The sequence below is a fragment of the Cydia amplana genome, chromosome 14 (assembly GCF_948474715.1).
Source record: "Cydia amplana chromosome 14, ilCydAmpl1.1, whole genome shotgun sequence".
NCBI lineage: Eukaryota > Metazoa > Arthropoda > Insecta > Lepidoptera > Tortricidae > Cydia > Cydia amplana.
Window position 1 is genome coordinate 13,998,856 of NC_086082.1, and position 19,348 is coordinate 14,018,203.

At 39.9% G+C, this 19,348-nt stretch overlaps 1 protein-coding gene and 1 non-coding gene across 2 annotated transcripts in view; both read left to right on the forward strand.

Moving 5' to 3' along the window:
- LOC134654187 (atypical protein kinase C) overlaps positions 1–19,348 on the forward strand; it is a 193,006-nt gene that overhangs the window by 27,528 nt on the left and 146,130 nt on the right. The gene's annotated exons all lie outside the window — the stretch shown is intronic.
- Trnav-cac (transfer RNA valine (anticodon CAC)) lies at positions 13,856–13,928 on the forward strand. The gene has a single exon. It is a non-coding gene; the product is annotated as a tRNA-Val (tRNA).

Consider the following 19,348-nt stretch of genomic DNA (forward strand, 5'->3'; position numbering starts at 1 on the left):
AGCGCTTTCAAGGTTCTACGGTTTGGAAAGGCGCATGGCTCGAGAGTCTAACCTCAAAAAAGATTATTGTGCCTTTATCGATAACATGATGTCAAAAGGTTACACTGAAGAGTGTCCAAAGGAAACATACCATGATAAAATAAACACAAGCGTTACACACAAATGTTTACGTTGGTATTTACCCCATTTTCCTGTAATACACCCTCAAAAACGAAAACTGCGCGTAGTCCATGACGCAGCCGCAAAGACTTCGGGAGTCAGTTTGAATTCACTCCTGCTCCCGGGGCCTGATCTCCTGCAATCACTGCTACACATATTGTTCCGTTTTCGTGAAGGTCATGTTGCAATGACAGCTGACGTGAAAGAAATGTTTCCACAAATTAGGATTAGGCAGGAAGATCGTGACGCTTTACGTTTTCTTTGGAGGAATGACCCTCACTGTCAATTAAAAGAATACAGAATGACTTCCGTTATCTTCGGTGCTGTATGCAGCCCCTGTACTGCTTTATACATAAAAAATCGTAACGCTCAGGAATTGCAAAGGTCTTACCCGGCCGCCGCAAAGGCTATTGTTCGTGATCATTACATGGATGATTATTTAGGAAGTCTTGACAGTGTCCAAGAAGCTGCGCAACTTGCAGCTGACATAGTAACAGTTCACAAAGCGGCAGGCATGGAGATGCGTGGTTGGGTCTCTAACGTACCCGCTGCACTTGCGGCGGTACCAGAAAACTTACGAGCTCCTTCCTGTAGTTGAAGATATACATGTAGGGCCTGAAGCTTTTGTTAGAACTTTAGGACTTATATGGCATCCAAAGAGCGATACCTTTAGTTTTCGTACTGGTTCTCCCATACCTGACCAAGGCAAATTAACAAAACGAAAGGTATTGTCTTACCTGATGTGCGTGTACGACCCCCTCGGTCTCTTGACTCTTCTGGTTATTCAAGGTCGTATTTTATTCCAGCAGACATGGCGAACTGGTATTGATTGGGACACTGAGCTGCAATCACATGCCGTTCAAAAGTGGCGAGCTTGGTCTCAACAACTTGCTACGATTACATGCATCAAAATTCCGCGCTGGTACAGATGTGGGTTTCCAGATGATATCATTCGTGACAGACAGCTCCATATGTTTGCAGACGCCAGCGAGGAGGCATACGCGTGCGTCGCATATTGGCGCTTTACATTAACGAGCGGTTCCGTAAAGCTGTCTCTCATTGGTGGAAAGGCCCGACTGAGTCCTTTGAAACCTACGTCTATACCACGACTTGAACTCCAAGCTAGCCTGATAGCCTCCCGCTTCGCCAATACGGTATGCATCGGTCACGATATAAAACCCGATGCGATCTACTTTTGGTATGATTCGACCACAGTACTCAGTTGGATCCGTAGTGATGCACGGACATTCAAACCATTTGTCGCGAACCGTGTAGGAGAAATCACCGAAATCACCAAAGTTACCAACTGGAAATACGTCCCAAGTGGTTTGAATGGAGCGGATGACGCGACTAGATTAAAAGATCGTGACGTCGATTTATCACGGTGGTTCTCTGGACCGGATTTCTTGTTACTGCCGCTCAGTGAATGGCCCAAAGAACCATCGACACCTGAAACTACATCCGTCTTGGAGGAGTTAAAATCCTCTAAAACGCATGTAGGACTCGTCAATCTGGACAAACCTTCATCGGTTGTGCCAGATCCCTCACGTTTTAGTGAATGGTTGCGCCTGGTTCGTACAACTGCACGTATATTTCAGTGCATCGATAAGTTCCGTTCCCTTTTGGCACATGACAATCCAAATTCCAAAACCAAAACTAACCCTTCTTCTAAGCTTCCACCACTGTCCGCCGTAGAGATGCAGAAGGCCGAAATTGCCATTCTTCGTCAGACGCAGATCGATTTTTTCGGCGAAGAATTTGCCTTGCTTCGAGAAGCTAAGCCCTTGCCCAAGTCGAGCAAATTGAATCCTCTCTGCCCGATTATTGATGAAGATGGCCTCCTCAGACTGGACAGTCGTATAAAGCACATGAAGAACGTTGACTATGCCACTACATCACCCATTATTCTTGATGGCCGTCACCCAGCTGTTCGTCTACTCATAAGGCACTACCACGTCGAAGCTGCACACGCCTTCAACGAGCTGGTGATTAACGAACTTAAACAAAGATTTTGGATACTTCGATGCCGTAGCGAAGTGCGCATGGTTGCCCGAAAATGTGCCTACTGTTTAAAGCGAAAGGCAACGCCCCACATCCCACCAACTGGCGACATACCAGATGTGCGCCTAGAGCACCACAAACGTCCATTCACAAACACCGGACTAGATTATTTCGGCCCGGTAGAAGTAACAATCGGCCGACGTCGGGAAAAGCGATGGATAGCCCTATTTACGTGCATGACTACGCGAGCAGCGCACCTGGAAATTGTAGCAAGTCTATCAGCAAATTCTGCAATAATGAGCATACGTCGCTTTACTGCACGTCGAGGACTTCCGAATAAGATACTTTCCGATAACGGAACATCCTTTGTTGGAGCCAACAGACAGCTGTGCGAATTTTACAGCGACGCCGTGCAAGACTTTGCTGCCAATAAACACATAGAATGGTGCTTCATTCCTCCGGCGTCACCATTCATGGGTGGTTGTTGGGAGAGACTTGTTAAGACAGTTAAGACAGCACTCCTTGTGACTCTAAAAGAAAGGGCTCCCAGAGAGGAACTACTCCATACTCTTCTCCTAGAGGCAGAGGCGCTAGTAAACTCTCGGCCATTAACCTACGTTACTGAGAACAGAGAGTATGAAAGCCTGACTCCGTCCCATTTCTTGATAGGTACCTCTTCACCGCAGCAGCTACCGGCCGTTTTAGACGATGGTGTATTTTCGTCAAGAAAGGAGTGGCAAAAGGTTCTACGACTGTCCGAGCACTTTTGGACCAGGTGGCTTAAAGAATACCTGCCCAGTCTAAAGCCGAGAAGAAACGACGGAAGGCAGTGTCACAATTTAAAATTAGACGACGTCGTCCTCGTAGTTGACCCTGACCTGCCTAGAGGTGTCTGGCCTATAGGCCGTATAGTGGAAGTGTTCCCGGGCAGAGATGGAATTGTAAGAGTGGCTGACGTGGCGACCAAAGGGGGCATATTAAGGAGGCCCGCCAGAAAGCTAGCTCGACTGAACGAAGAATTTGTGTAGCTTTGCTACACGGGGGGGATGATGTCGAGGACGAAATAGGTTTTATATGATTATACCTTTTTGTCTATTAATATTTGTCACGTTTTTTATAAAATACTTTTGTTTTTTAGTTGTCAGTAAAATGCTCTGTGTGAATGCCGGCTTTTTCGTTGCTCCCGTATTTTAGCTATCGAATTGTGTAAATTGTCCTGGATTCCGGGACAATATTACTACTCTACGGCGTAGCAAACGTAGGATTGGTTAGGTTAGACATGAAGACCGTGGATCTTGTCCATCACACAAAGATAAGACAGGAAAGGACAGATGAGTGATTTGATGACAATACAATTTTCCCGATGAATTTAAAAAGCATAAAAAAGCTTTAGAGAAAACAACGCTCCTATCAGGCCTCTCAATTTATGTAGCGACTCTTCGTCGTGCTGTCAGTGGAACAAAACAAAAGCGAAAGCATCCTCGACCTCAGTTCCTCTTAACGACCAAATCCCTTATAATGAACTGATGAATGAATAGACCGACCTGCAGCGAATGTAATTACTCGTCCCATTCACCCGCTCACTCGCGAGTGAAGGTCCGGGGCTTTGTTGCAATCGCTATCCGAGACTCGAAATCCCAGGCTAACCAGTTTATAGGCGTGCACCGATTAAGCATAATTGTAAGAGCGTTTTCACATTATCCGATCCGATATATATCGGATGATCGATGACCTTTGAAAAAAAAACCAGCTACTTGAGGAGTGCCCTTTCTATCTATCTAGTCATTTTATTTTTGCATTAACGCTTTCTTTTGAACAACGAACAATAATTAAATGAATAAATAAATGTAAAAATGTAAGGCATTAAGTCCGCCATTGTTTTTGAGTTTTGTGTAATAAACTTATAAAATAAATTGATAAAAAGGTACCTTTTATTATTTTTGCTTGTGAAAACGCTCTTATGTGTTTGAGATAATAGTGTGCGTGCACGGCTCCATCATTTTAGCGCACGCGTACATACACGTCTATGTATACGCAGCCACTTCAATAGGCCTCGTTACACTGGCACCTCTGACCGTTCGACGACAAGCAACCGTAACACAGGGCCAGCGCAGCGCTCGTCCGGAAATATCGTCCCATTTTAAACTGAATGTAGCCGTATTCTTGCTTTTAGCATAAAAAAGAACTTTTTATTTTTTCACGTTGAAACACTTACGTGGTTTTAAATTAGTGTTTTTTACGTTCGTGCCCGGGAATATTTTACTATGTATGCAGTTTAAGCTTTTTGCTAGCACGTGCTGCAGGATTAATTATTTTAAAGCACGCACATTTCACAGTTTTGTCCGTCTTGGACTGAGTTTGGCGCCATTTTGAACGCGAAGAATCCTCAACCCCCGCTTCCCCACTTTCCCACAGTTTCAGTATCGGGTAAGCAAATACAATCAAGGTGTTTTGTGTTTTCATGCCCATTGCGACAAGAACCTACCTACCTACGGCTTACGCTCTCGTATAAAGTATATGTAGGTACCAATGATGTAACTTACAAACTTACAAATTATGTGTTGACCATCTTGCCACAAACTATTTAAAAAGTTAATAAATATTTCAAGCTATACTTCTCAATCTCTTCTGAGTGTCTTGTAAATGAATCATCAAAGTGTTTTCGAGTTTATTGGTTTTGTGTTCAATTAAAATGTTATTTTACCTAAAACGCAAGTTAAAATCACCTAACTATGTCTGAGGGCAAAGTAAAAGCATAGATAGAGATACCTAATACCTACGACACAAAGGCACCTCGCATCGCGACACGGCCGCCCCTACGGCCTAGATTCGTTCACTCATTCACCCATTCACCTAACAGATTATAAATAAAAGTGCAGCGACGTGCGACTTACACGGTTTAAAAGCCGTTTGACGTTTAAATGATAAGCTTGAACTTTTTGCGAGTGAATTGAATGAATGTCGGTGTCATTTGAAAAAGATGGATATTTAATAAATGATATGTTTTGGCGGTATTTATTACAGGAATTTAATATTTTATGACAAATAGGTAGTACTTATGAATTTACAACGGGACAAGTATTTACTTCATTGCAATCTGCATTTGCAAATGTCAGCAAAAACACCAGTGAAAAGACCTACTAGCCTTTTATAAAATTAAGGTTTAATGTATAATAATTATAGATTTAATTACATGTAATAAGTTCGTGTGTTAAAAAAATTAAACTGCCTCCTGTAGCGTTATGTTATTAAAAAGCGTGTAGCGTGCTTATCCAAAAACACCCTCCGCAAACTCACATGTTCTCATCACGTTTGGTGAACACGCGACCTTTCTGCGTTGTTGTAAAGTCCAATTCCGCGCAAAATTAAATTCATGTTACGACTAAATGAAAGTTACCGTTTATAGTTAAATTAATCTTAGTGGGCCATTAACATGAACTTGTCACTGGACTACTTCTGTCTGTACTTGGTTTTTAGGTAGTTTAAGGCGCTTGTAAAATATGAATAAAGTAAGTTATGAACTGAAAGCACGGCCGTATGATAGGTACTATAAAGATAACCAGAACCAGGGCCCTTGGTTTGTGTTAGTTAATGTTAGGTTTTTGTTTTTACCCCTTTTGATAAATGCCACGGCATTTGTAATTGCGTGGCACATGATTTAATCACTTTGAAAGATTTGTACTGTAATAAGCCGAATTCTTCCAAGATTGTATACAATTTACATTTACCATAATGTTTGTTTAAGCATTTTAAACTGCCGAGCACGGATTGAAAATTAAGACGCCTGATGAAAGTTTTTTTATTGGTTGTAATGTACAGTGACGCTCCGTGACTGTTACGCCATTTAGTGGACATTCCATAGCGTAAGTAGGAACAACCAATTTTGCCGGGACCCTAAATGGCGTAACAATCCCCTGTGGTGACTGTACATAATGGAAATAACTAATACTTAATTATAAATAAAGTAACTCATTTTGAGCTCGTTTATTCCCGTATGGCATAATTTATTCCCGGTGATTTATTTGTGCAACTGACCATCCTTTCACCCGACGGGGTCAACCAACTACGACATTGCCAATGTGCCTTTCTTTGTGACCTTTACATAAACTTGCGCTTTGCGCTAATATTGCCTCGAAATAAATTACACTTTTCTAGACATTTATTCGGGACTATTTTTTTAGAAGATATGAATCAAGTATTTAAGATCGTTTAATTTAAAATTTAAAGTGCTTTCCCCTTTAAGCGAGAAAGAATCTTGACAAATAGTAGGTATAATTTCCCGAGCCGAAGCGAGTAGCTGTCGGCCGGTTTATTCAATCCACCCCTATAATATTTCATCGTTAGGGGTGGCGCGTAAATAATTAGGTAAATATAACATTTCATTTTAAGGCTTTTTATGGGTTTGGGTGTAAGGGTTTATGAATTGGTGGTTGATATACGTTTATGGGTTACAGCAATTACTGAAAGGGTTCACTGCACTGCCCCATATTTAATTTGATTTTTTTTATCTGTTATGATATGCGCAGAATCAGGTTTTTCTATATACTAATCTTATTTCAAAAGTCAACTTCGCTCTCATATAAATATTGACTGGTTTTATAGACCCAGAATAAAAACAACTAATTACAACAAGTATAATTATAAAGAAGTCCAATATTTTCTGATTCAAAATGTTCTCTTCTCCCGATGATATTTCAAATTTTCTTATAAATATCATATTTAATCTGTAGTGAGTCATAGTCATACTACAATATACGTGTAAATACATGAGTTAAACAATAAAATTGGCTTAATAATAATAAAAACTATATAATTCGATTTCACAATTAATCTATATCCTGTGAAAATAAATACGTTTTCATTGTTTTCAAGTGCATTATGTTATTACACATGCTATTGCTCACGATGTTATTCAGCGGGCTATAAAATTCAACTTCACGTCGCCAGTACTCCGGTACTCGACCTAATTCGACATCGGCCATTAAGGGCTCCCAATTATTGCATAAACATCGATTTCTTGACTCCAAGATACTCCCTCGTACAAAATTACAAAGTTTGTAAAGAACGTATACAGGGTGCTTCCTGTAACAGGAGCAATAAATTAAACTAAAGTTTGTACTCCTCAAACTGACCAACATTTGTTCAGCAACTTTTGAAAATAACTCATGTTTTGATTTTTATTACACTTTTAAGTTTATTCTAAGACGCAATGTATCGCAAATTTTGTTATGTTTAAAGCGTGACAAGCAATGTCAAACACACTGATGTCAGCGTACATTGAAGGCAATATTTATTTTGTATGAAAAAGAGGAATTCTAAAGGATTTATAATTTTTAAAAGTTGCTGAACAAATGTTGGTCAGTTTGAGGAGTACAGCTTTTAGTTTAATTTATTGCTCCTGTTACAGGAAGCACCCTGTATATTTAAAAAAAGAGTATATCTTAAGACAGCCAATTTATCATATCGGACGTTTACTCGTATGTTAGTTATGTATACGTTAGTTATATAGTAATAGTATGAATGTGGAATACCAAAAAGCCAGACAGATTCCACGGCACTGACAAAGAACGATATTATCTGTCGTATTGAAGATAAAATTTAGTGAAGTGATCAATTCAGAACGCACCCTTATCGACCTTCGTTAATTAACGTCGCACCGCCGTGAAAATATTTAACGAATCCCATTCATTCGTTCCTTCTATAAAATAAACGAGACTTAGCACAGCCCTGCGCCTCAGTAATTGTTAATGCCCCAAAGAAAAACGATCGCAATCAACGCCCTAGAATAATTTGAATATCGAAAACGTCCCCGATTCACCTTAACGACCGCGTTGAAAAATCTTGATTTTAATGAAAATAACAAGTTGAAGAGTAATTACTATTTCCGGGAATAAAATGTCCGGTTGATTGAGCAGAGCGTTACAGAGCGATTTCCACCTTTTATGTCTTGAGTTTGAGCTGAAATTTGAATACCGTGACACTGTATTGATATAAGCTTAATTTGAACCTTAAAAGTTAGCTTTAGAGTTGAAATTGGAATGTATTGGTTTAATTTGATACTTGTTGCTAGTCGATGGTATCTGCTATTGACTGAGCTGATACGTATCAGTGTCCACGCTCGCACCTCCCGGCCGAAGACGGCCGAAGCCCTGATGTTATCTTCGGGTATTTCCGTCGAGTGCGGTCGACTTCCTAACTCCCTCCTAATTTACGGTAACTTGATTTGCGACACACAGCCTTCGGTGTAATATATAGGGTCATATAGAAGCTGATAGTGTCGTGGCTGTTACCTCGTACGTAAAATCAAATTAAGAGTTATGAAACAGAAATAGCTCCATGCCTGTTTTCTTTTCCGTTTATTGTTATTACCTAAGAAATGTATAAAAGAGATCGTAGACTCATGACTGGTTGTTTTTTGGAGTGATTAAACACAATTCCTACCCGTGACACAGACTCCAAATTCACCGTAAATTGTGTACTTATAGCTAATTTACGCAGAGTAAATATAATCGAGACTGCCATAAATTACTCTGATCAAAAGGGGTTCTTTGAACGCTTTCTTAAATAACTTTCGTGTTCAGGTAAATCGTTGTACGAATTTCGAGGAGATTAAAAAAGTTTTGCCTTTGTTCAGTCATTTATATACATAGCTAAAAAACGTATGTTTTACTCGATGCTTATGTGAATATATGTGTATGATTTATCATTTTAATTATACATAGTACAAAACTATAATAAATTAAAGTATATATTACACGAAGAAGCTTAAACTACGCTTATTACGTGTTTAAAGACTTTAAAGCTTTAAAGTGTTATTCTATAGTGATTTAAATTGTATTTTTTTTCCTTATTTTCTCGTAATGCATGTTAATTATAAGATGTAATTATTTTTGAAAAGATGTGTCCCGCCGAGTTTGTTGCCGGTCCCATAATGGGATACCCTCCTCCAATTGAGGGGGGATTTAAATCTTCTCGGGGCAGAGGTGTAGGGTTGGAGCCGGTCTACCTAGCTTTATTTGACGTTCATAAGCGCATTGTAATTATGCCTACTTGAATAAACTATCTTTTATCTTTTATCTTTTTATCTTTTATGTCTAAATTTGTTACATAACAAATTAAACACCACAGATGGCCAGCATCAAGCTACCCGTAAGGTGACATGGAGCCCGATTCAGATTAAAACAACTTGTTTCGATGTTGATTTTATTTCGATTTGACCTTGACAGTCGAAATGAACATGCGAAATGAAGTGAAAGTTTTAGATAAGGTACTTCATGAGGTTAGAATGAGTAGGCGCCTTCCTACTATATTTAAAATATTCACATCAAACTCCATATCATATACCTCACGTAACACCAATCCCTCCCCGATGTCGAAGAATCGAGACCAGAATTCTTATTCCGCCGCCGAGGTAAACTCGGGCCACGTCGAGAGAATATGCAAATTTGAGCGAGTGGGGCCTTACTTGCGATAATATTGTCTCCAATACTTCCAAGTGTTGCACCGTTTAGTATGATGTAGTTTCGAGACAAACTTGAATTATGACGGCGGTTTTAGTAGCCAAAGTTTTAAAGCACGATAATAAATAATAACTTTCTGAATAGATGTTTCCCCAAAGTATGATGCGGTATTTGTGCCATGTAAAAGCATAAGCATAATACGTTGTGACTGGTTATAATTTTTTGCCATTTTAGTTCCTTCAGAGAGCACAAATGAATCTTTATTTCCTTTTTATTTTTAATTATTTTTCTAGATTGGTCAGTTACAGTCCTACATTTCAAAGATAATTTTGTATGTTATGGCATAATAAAGTCATTAAAAGTGTAAATTGACTAACATTTAAGAATTATTAAAAACAATAATTACTATTAACTGGTCCATAAAAAGTCAAGTGAAATACCAATTTGTCTCACCCAGAAAATACGGGATATTTTTCTTCCTAGCGATAAAAACTCGGCGCTCAGGTACCTTCGAGCGTAGCGGCATTGAGTGGTTGGATATGCAAATGTGAGCGCGACTAGGGCCCTTGCCGCCCGATAATATTACCCTTCAAATGTTTCTACTAAGTTTGGTTCAAACTATAAACTTTATTGCAAGTTTCCGCGCGGATTATTGAACAGGTGTTGAGAATGTTGAGATAGTATGCAAATATAATACTTATGTCTCGCCGCTTTCATGATATTTAATTTGAATTAGCCGTTTAGAGAAATTAGTTGTTCAAACTGTTTAAAGTGGTATTCTTTGGTTAACATTACTAATATCATAATTCGTTGCTGCATAACTATAGCGGTGCATGCCGTATATCGTCGCTATACTTACTCAACTTCATATCTGCAGCAATCATTTGATGGAAATGTCGCTTTTCTTTCATTCGGAATACGGGTGTTTTTGTCATCAAATGAGTGTTGCAGATAAGAGGTTGAGTAAGTATAGCGGCGATATGATTGTTCTTCGTTTTCATTCGACGATCTGTGTCTTTCTGATAAGTGTGAGAAAGATTGAAGCTTTATCCCATAGGCTAATTAGAGTTATCGATCTGTTTCCAATTTGATACTGATCTGCCAGCGTGAAAAGTGACATGTCTTCAACTAAAAACGTCACTTGACACAGAGATCAGTATCATATCGTGTTGGTGGATGATGAAAAGTCGATTTTATTATGAGAAAACTGTGTATTTTCAACTTAAATTAAAACTTAAATTATTACAGAGCGATGTTAACCGTGGGAGTAGATGAGAAGAAGAGAATGAGTGAGTCGATAAATGGATACAGGCATAAAACCATTCCGTCATATATATGGTTGCGTTCAGAAACATATCGGAAACAGATTGAATAACTAAAACTCGAATTGGCCAATATGTTTAAGCTTAAATTGTAAAATAACTCTAATTTTACACATATAAAGATCTTATTAACGATATATGTTTTGATTTCAGGTAAGTCCTTACGCCACGAATCCCGTTGTGAAGTTATCTCTCAGGTATTACAAATAGATTTAATTAATTTCTTATTCTTCCGATAAAATGATTATCAGCCACGCATTCGCCTCGTGTATTCGATTTGAAGCATACTTATTTACATCCTAGGTCTGTAATGTAGCATTCTAGCCCCGTTTCACAACTCAATCTTGCTTAGCTACACGTTTTACTGCCCACGGCCTGGAATAAAAGCGAAGGGCCATTCAAATTCAGTCTTCGTAGCCGCTAAACCGGTAATTGTTTATCCAACGAATTGCCTTCGACTTAAGGTGGAGTGTCGGGTCGTACCGGTATAGGTACGTTTAAGGATATAGTTCTGAATGGTTAGTTTCAGTGTTATGAGTAATATAAGGATTACAAGTAAACTAAACTCAAACATTGTTGGCTTTGCTTGAACATTAAACTTAAAAATGTTTTTCTTATAAAACCTGAGAGATCCACATGAGTTATTCGTTGAAATTTTGGCAGATTTTTATAAAACGGGAAAAACGTGGAATTTTAGTCACGACGAGCCTCCTAAAACACTCCAAGAGCTTGGATTTTTAATGAAGGCCGCTTCCTGTGTAATATATTCAAAACTGAATTTTACCTGTGAAATATACCCGGATTCACTAGACTCAAATTGTTACTCGTTTCGATCTCAAATTTTATATCAGTTTTTGGTAAACTTAGTGAACCATTAACAATCAGCGAATAAATAACGTAATTTCTAATCTGTAGGTGATCTCAGTTTGTTTCACTCACCAGTAAGCAATGGGCCTTAATCTAGATATTCTTGCCACGTCCGCACGAGATTGGCCCGTAAAGGCGCGACGTGGCCCTCCTGTCTAATTATAATCTGTTAATTGCAATCAAGCGGCGACCCGGGAGTCATTTGCTAATTGCAATCGAGCCGTTAACTGGATGGATTTTGAAATAACCAGTTTTCGAAGATTTTCGTTATTGGCGCCCAACGTGGGGCTTATCTTACCTATGCTATGGCAGGCATGGCTCACTCCGCGATTTCGTCGCTTTGCTACAGGTAGCTAAAAGTACATCCGTTCCACACCAATTTTGGTGGCTAGCCATAAGCCGCGCGTGGCGCTGTCGCCACCTAGCGGCCATATCTGTGCTGATCGTAACAGACGCGTTTTATTAGAGAGTGAGTCTTCTGTACCGAGTACTATTATTTATTCTGTGGCTATGGCTAAATTAAATTAGAAATAGGTACTTACATATTTATGTAAATTATTAATATTGTACTTCGTTAAGCGTCTTAGTGTTATTAAAAAAGTACAGGAATGAGCTTACATAGAATATTCGGCGCGCGATTGTCAAATATGATTAAATACATTAAACATATATTCAGATCGTAATAGCTTGCTATTATTTTTTATTGCTGATAGGTCATTATTGACATTTACTACCTGACTTTTAAAACGTAAACATTGATCAATTGTATTCAACTAAACAGGTTAACGTACCTAAATATGTTAACGAGTTTTTTAGAATTCTTCATTTGCATTTTTTCTGTAACACGAATTTGGCTGAAAGTAACTTTTGTTTTTTGTTCTTGTTAATGTGCTCTAATAACCCGTTAATAGTACTATTAGCACTTAAGCGATGACTCGGGTCGCTTGCTAATTGATCGCATTTGTTAACCAGACCGATCCGGAAATAACTAGTTTTGGGTGGTTCTGTACAAGTGGCGCCCAACTTGGGACTCCGTTGATAAGTTAGGCGAAGATTAATTAAAATAGTTTGATAGCAAAATACGACACGAGGGTATTTTAAGGATTGACTACACTGAACTTAAGAGACGATTACGCACATTCTTACTGTAAATCTTAACAAGGGCCCACTATCTAGACGGACGGATGGACGGGCGGACAGCGAAGTCTTGGTAATAGGGTCCCGTATTTTATCCTTTGGGTACGGAACCCTAAAAAAAAAAAAAAAACGTTAAATTCCTCCTTACGTCATAAAACTATGAATCATTTACATATCATTCATGAAAAGTTGTTCGTGTAGTATAATCTTCATGAATATTTTTAATGCACGCTGTCATCTCATCCAAAATTGATAAACCGACATACTGCAAATCCTGCCTCAAATCATACCCAACAGCCGACCGTTTAATAATTCAGCATCCTAAATATATCCCGTAAGATATCGCATGTATCAGTCTGCCCGCTCGTCAACCTTATTCCGTTGAATTAAAGTGTTCCAGTGGTCAGTGAATGTTAGTAGGCCGAGGCTGGGGTAACAAATTACCCGGCTGTTAGGTACACGGCCGATGTATGTACACTGGGCTGGTGTCTGTGAGGAGAGATAGCCGGTTTACTTGCGCGTCAATTGCATGTCGGCCATGGAGAGTGATCGTTGCTGCAAGGAAATGTGATGTTGAAATATTTGAGCTTTTCCTGGCTTGTTTGTTTGCTGGGACTTATCTACTAGTTTCATTGATTGTGATTGTGATTTCAGGTATTAAACCTAAGATTTTGTGGAGTTTACAATTTTATTGCATCAAGCAGAATAAAAGCGATTAGCTAACCGATTTTATTATATTTTAGATAAGTGATAAGCTAGGTAGCTACTTATTATATTTCTTATCAGTTATCATATGCGACTGTCAGCAAAATTAATCCCACATACTATATAATGAATTGAATGGCCGGTACACGACTCGCACTACGTAATACGTAGATAGTGGTGCCAAATTCGTACCGCTATAACTAAGTTTCCGTAGTGTAGCGGTTATCACGTGTGCTTCACACGCACAAGGCCCCCGGTTCGATCCCGGGCGGAAACAGCAAATTTATCTTTTTGCTTTTTTTTAATTTGATGAAGATCAATTATGGTTCTTTTCTCAAATTCTTATATCTTGTCCCACCGGCATAATTATAAGGATCGACAGACATGGCCACGACTAACAAGGGGCGGTAATCTGCGATACGTGCGTCACTTCTGAAAGCTTTTCAATGTTAAGGCTTATCTGCTGGCCCGTGCTAAGTGGGATAGTAAACTAGTGTGTGCTTATATTATGAACCTTTTGAATACCTGTGGGAGCGGCGGTGTGGTAGGGGATTATTAGTTAGTGTAAGGCCTGAGTGGACGCTCGAAGCGGAGCGTTCGGCGGGGCGTGCAGCGTGGCGTCGAGCTCCCAAGTGATTTGAGCGGCGTGCACTAAGTCCGCTCCCATACGTTTGCATTTGTTTAACATGCACGCCGCACGCCCCGCCCCGCTGCACGCCCAACTCGCGCGTCCACTCAGGCCTTACACTTAAACTTGCACTTTAAGTTCACTACCAGCCACCTGCTAGGTGGGTTCTCTGTCCGTAGTCGCTTTTCACTACACACGATTTTTACAATGACATAGTATCGGCTACGCTTGTAGCGTGTAGCTCGATCACGCTTGCATTGAATGTTAACGCATTCACTGGCAGCAACCCGCCAGGGGGGTGCATTATCCGTAATCGCTTTTCGGTACATACGGTTTTTACCATGTTATCGGCTAGCCTATGAAGCCTGCCTAAATCCCTCCGCAAAATCCTAATCACCCTATATAGGTCACACGTACAATATTGAGAAGGTTTGACACCCGCTAACTCACGAATAAGTGACAACTGGGTCGGGTCATTCTGTATAAACTATACGTGTGTGTTGTGGGTGCCGCTCGACCTCCACGGGCTTTGGAGGTCAGAGTTTCTTGTACAGCTTTTTGTGAAACTTAGGCTTAAATGATACATGAGGGCGCTTCGAACTTTCTAATGTCATGTTTTTTTTTGTCTTTTTGCACCATTCGCATGTGCATCTCAGTCATGGGTCGGTACTTATGCAGTGTTTTGCATGCATTCAATAGAGGATGTCCGCATCTGTTGAATATATCGTCAGGTGACAAGCAAAAGTCACTAAGTACCACCACTAGTTCATAGCCATAGTGAACCATATTAGTACGAAAAGAAGGTTGATTTTTGTTTAAATATTTTATAGTAATTAGTGATTTTTGCTTGTCACCTGACGATATAGGGGATCAGGCTTAGAAACCTCGCTTCGTGACAACAATTTTAGTATGGTCCAAATTTTTGTCAAGTTTGAGTGTTAACCTAAAATCTTAAAAAATGCAGTTCGAGACAATTAACGTCTAGGACAAAAATCGAAACTGTAATAAAAGCTTAGACAAAAATCCCGGCCCAAAATTGAATTTGACTGATTTCGGCTCTGTAACATTTGTCACATAGCTTGGGTATGGTGACAGCTGTCATCTCCATACAATTTAAAACTTTAAAACGCCAATTTATATTAAAATTACCGATGACCCAAAGTACTTATGTGAAAAATTGGTAGGTACTTAAACAAATTCTTCCCATGCAAACATTTTTTTTCCTTTACGCCGATAATCGCATCCATTATACGCCTGCGGTGATTATTATACTATTTAATGTAGTTATGTTATAATCCCTTTGTAAGTCGTAGTTAACGTAATCATATTATTGTGTGTAGGGTGACCATTGTTCCGCAGTGACTGCGCGGGACACGTCCCGGTATTAACTGGGGGTTTGGCCGCAGGCCAACAATGTGCAGGTGATTCATGCATTATATTACTAGCTAAATATATTCTTGTATATGTTCTAGCAAGCCCTATGACTTTTGCAAATTAAAGTACGTAGTTTATTAAAAGACGTTTGGTAAATAAGAGATAAATTTGAAACCTTTCAGTTACAAATTGTATCTTAAAAACGTTACTTTCTGATGTAAAGTGAATATTAATTGTGGCCTATGTTACGCAATGATAACTATCGTCGGGGCCAAGGGAACAAAAATATCTTAACATGAACTTTAAGGTAAGAAAGGTAATGTTCAGGTATTTTGAACACCTGGGCCCCTTCGATATATCTGATGGCAACCGTGCAACTTCTTCCTCGCGTTTAGTGATGGGTAGGACATAAATTTAAAATGAGTTTGTATGAGTACCTCATTTTCTAAAATGAGGTGTTACAATGTCTTACTTCAAATGAGGTGAGGTACTAGCATATTTTCAGCGTCAACTGTTCCATTAATTCCAAGGTTTGTAGTTCGGCAGTTGACAGTGTGGATCATTACTCGTTTCTTCATTTGAGACATTTGAGTTTTGAGTGTCGGCGAGCAGGCGAGCACCTAGCGCCTCGCGCGATCCAGGGACTCTGTTGCGAGTTGTGAGGAGTGTATGAGTTTTGAGGATCGCGAGACTCGCGAGTGAATTTGAACGGATAAGAGTTTTTTGAAATTTGAAGTGTGTGAATGATTTGTGTGGCAAGAGGTGTTTGTGATGCGCGCGAGTCTTCTTCTTCTTCCTCTCCTGGTCCCATTATTTGGGGTCGGGTCTCCTCACTGTCCTGCGCCAAGTCCTACGATCTTGGGTTGTCTGTTGGGGCACCTGGGCTTTCTTGAGGTCTCTTTCTATACTAGTCCACCAGGTATATGGCGGTCGGCCGCTGCCTCTTGCGGCCTCTGGTAGATTGAGGGCTACTTGTACTACGTGATCGTTTTCCCGTCGTTTAACGTGGCCATACCAACGAAGGCGGTTTTCAGTAAGTTTGTCTGCGATTGGTGCAACCTTGAAGCTACCGCGTATATATTCAATACGGATTTTGTCTAGCCGGGTTATGCGCGCGAGTAAATGAGTAAAATGAATAGAGGAGTGAAGTAAGACATTTTTGCGGTACGAAGTACTGCGACAAATTAACAAAATGAGTGGTACAAATGAGGTGCCTCACGCGAGTCGCGTTGTCCCTGCATTTTGGCCACGGCTCATGGGAGCCTGGGGTCCGCTTGGCAACTAATCCCAGGAATTGGCGTAGGCACTAGTTTGATGGCAACCGTGCAACAACGTCGTAAAGTTGACACATGTCAGTATCCCACCGTAACCGGATTTTGTGCCGAAACGGAAACTAAACACTACTGAAAATACGGCTCAGCCGAAGGATTCGGCAGTTCTCGGCCGAAATATGATTTTTATACCCCAACCGTAACTACGATCGGACACTAACAAATGCCCAACCATTAAACACGTCGGTACACTAAGCTAACAATACGCATTACTAACCGTTAACGATCCTTATAATCGATATGACTGAATTATCGGTTAGCCGTAATGGGCACTCTGACCGAATACTGTCATTATCCATGCTAACCTGTTAGTCGATAACGAAGACAAGAACATCGGTAAGACTGTCAGTCTCGCTCGTCACGTTCGTAAATATGGATGATGGACCTGCGCCACGCGTGGCTCACTCCGCGATTTCGTCGCGTCGCTACGAGTATATGCGGCCCACACCAATCTTGGTGGCTAGCCATAGTAGTTGCCGTACTCGCTACGGAACGGCGCCTGCTCGCGCTTGCGCCACCTGGCGATCATATCTGTCGTAATAGACGCGTTTTCTTAGAGAATGAATCTTCTGTACCCAGTACATTCTGCCGCAATATGAGAAACTGCGACATTTCTAAGCTTAAGTATTTATATCCCATTCGCCAATATACTACCTATCCATCTTGCTTTTGTACTAAAATAACAGATCAGTTGGATGAATTGGGGCAAACTGGGATGTAAAAAAATTACGCTTTAATATGACACCATCTAGAATAGAACAGAAACGCAACTTAATATGGAGACCACCACCAATAATGACTGATTAATACGTAAGCCTCTTTCTATAGTCCTTTAAAAAAAAGTGACGTTCGCTTATTGTTGTCGTTATCACCCGCGATAATATACACCATACGTCCGCAGTCTATTTTATTCACCTGTCCCTGTTCGATACTAAGTTAATAATCTGTTAGTATTCGATATTCCATTTTTCCGCCGTAAGTTGTTCAAACATTGGGTACGAAGAGCTCTATTTACATGGATACAACCTCCACCCTTCCGGGTGAGGGTACACTGAGTGTGTTTTCTAATCTTAGATAACGTCGTGAAAATGCTGATCAGTGCTTGCTAGTAGTTTGGGTAAGATGGCTCTGTAACGATATTTTTTACCTTTTTCAGAGTTCCGTACCTCTAAAGGGGCTATTCATAAATTACGTCATTTCAAATTAGGGGGGGGGGGTCTGGACATCGGATGATATTAGCATGACGTAGGAATAAACGGGGTCATTCGAAGCGTGATTTTGGATGATTTCAGGGGGGGGGGGTCAAAAATCGTCAAATATAGATGACGTAATTTATGAACAGCCCCAAAGGAAAAACCGGAACGCTTAGGTATAGGATCACTCGTCACTGCGTCCGTCTGTCCGACCTGTTTTTTTTTATACGGCCTATCCCGAAATCGCGCAAAAAAATCAGCTATTTCATAACATAAAACATCAATGTATGATTCGCCTAAATGTGAACACTTGTACCAACCTAAACTCACTTGTATGCTTCGACATAGCACAGAATATACGAATAATCTCGACGTGGGGAAATTGAAAGCAACTAGCAAGGTTGTAATTACTGCAAACAAATACCAAAACGATTAGTTTAATAATTACGTCAAATAAACCTGTGTGCCCGTCACCTAAATATAAACATACATGACACATGACAAATATTGTATATATGTTATGATACGCAAGCAAATAAAGTAGATGGCTTCACGTTTAATAGCTGTAATATGTCACTATACGTGTTTTCACTTCACTTAGGCTACTGGAGTGTGTACGCTGATATATGTTGTTAAATGGTATGTACTTAGTGATATATAGGGTAAACATCTATTGATTTCTCTCGAGCGAAATCAGAATGATGTATAGTCTAAATACAGAGTGATTTAAGAGACGATCAAGAATCAATTTTAGTTGTCGTTTAATTTTAGTTTTGTGTTTACTGTCTCTATTTAGAAAAGTATTCCAGGGTGGCAGATACTTTTAGTGCGTTGTTGCATCCGCTACTTCTGATGCTGACTGTACTTAGCGGACAGAACCCCGGAAGCCTACTTGGCCATTTGGCCAACCTCTCTAATATTTACGCTAACGCGCCACACGCCCGCCTGATCCCAGCATTCCGCCCGACACAAACTCACACAAGGTTAAACTGAGTGAAAATATACCTTTGAAATAAAACTTTACGCTATATACAATTAGGCTAACACATATTTTAAGCACAACCAAGGTAATAATTGAAATCAATAATTAGTTGAAATGAAATATTTATTTCAGATAAAATCACCTTACATCATACGCGACTATGGGTAATTAACTAATTACACTAATTAC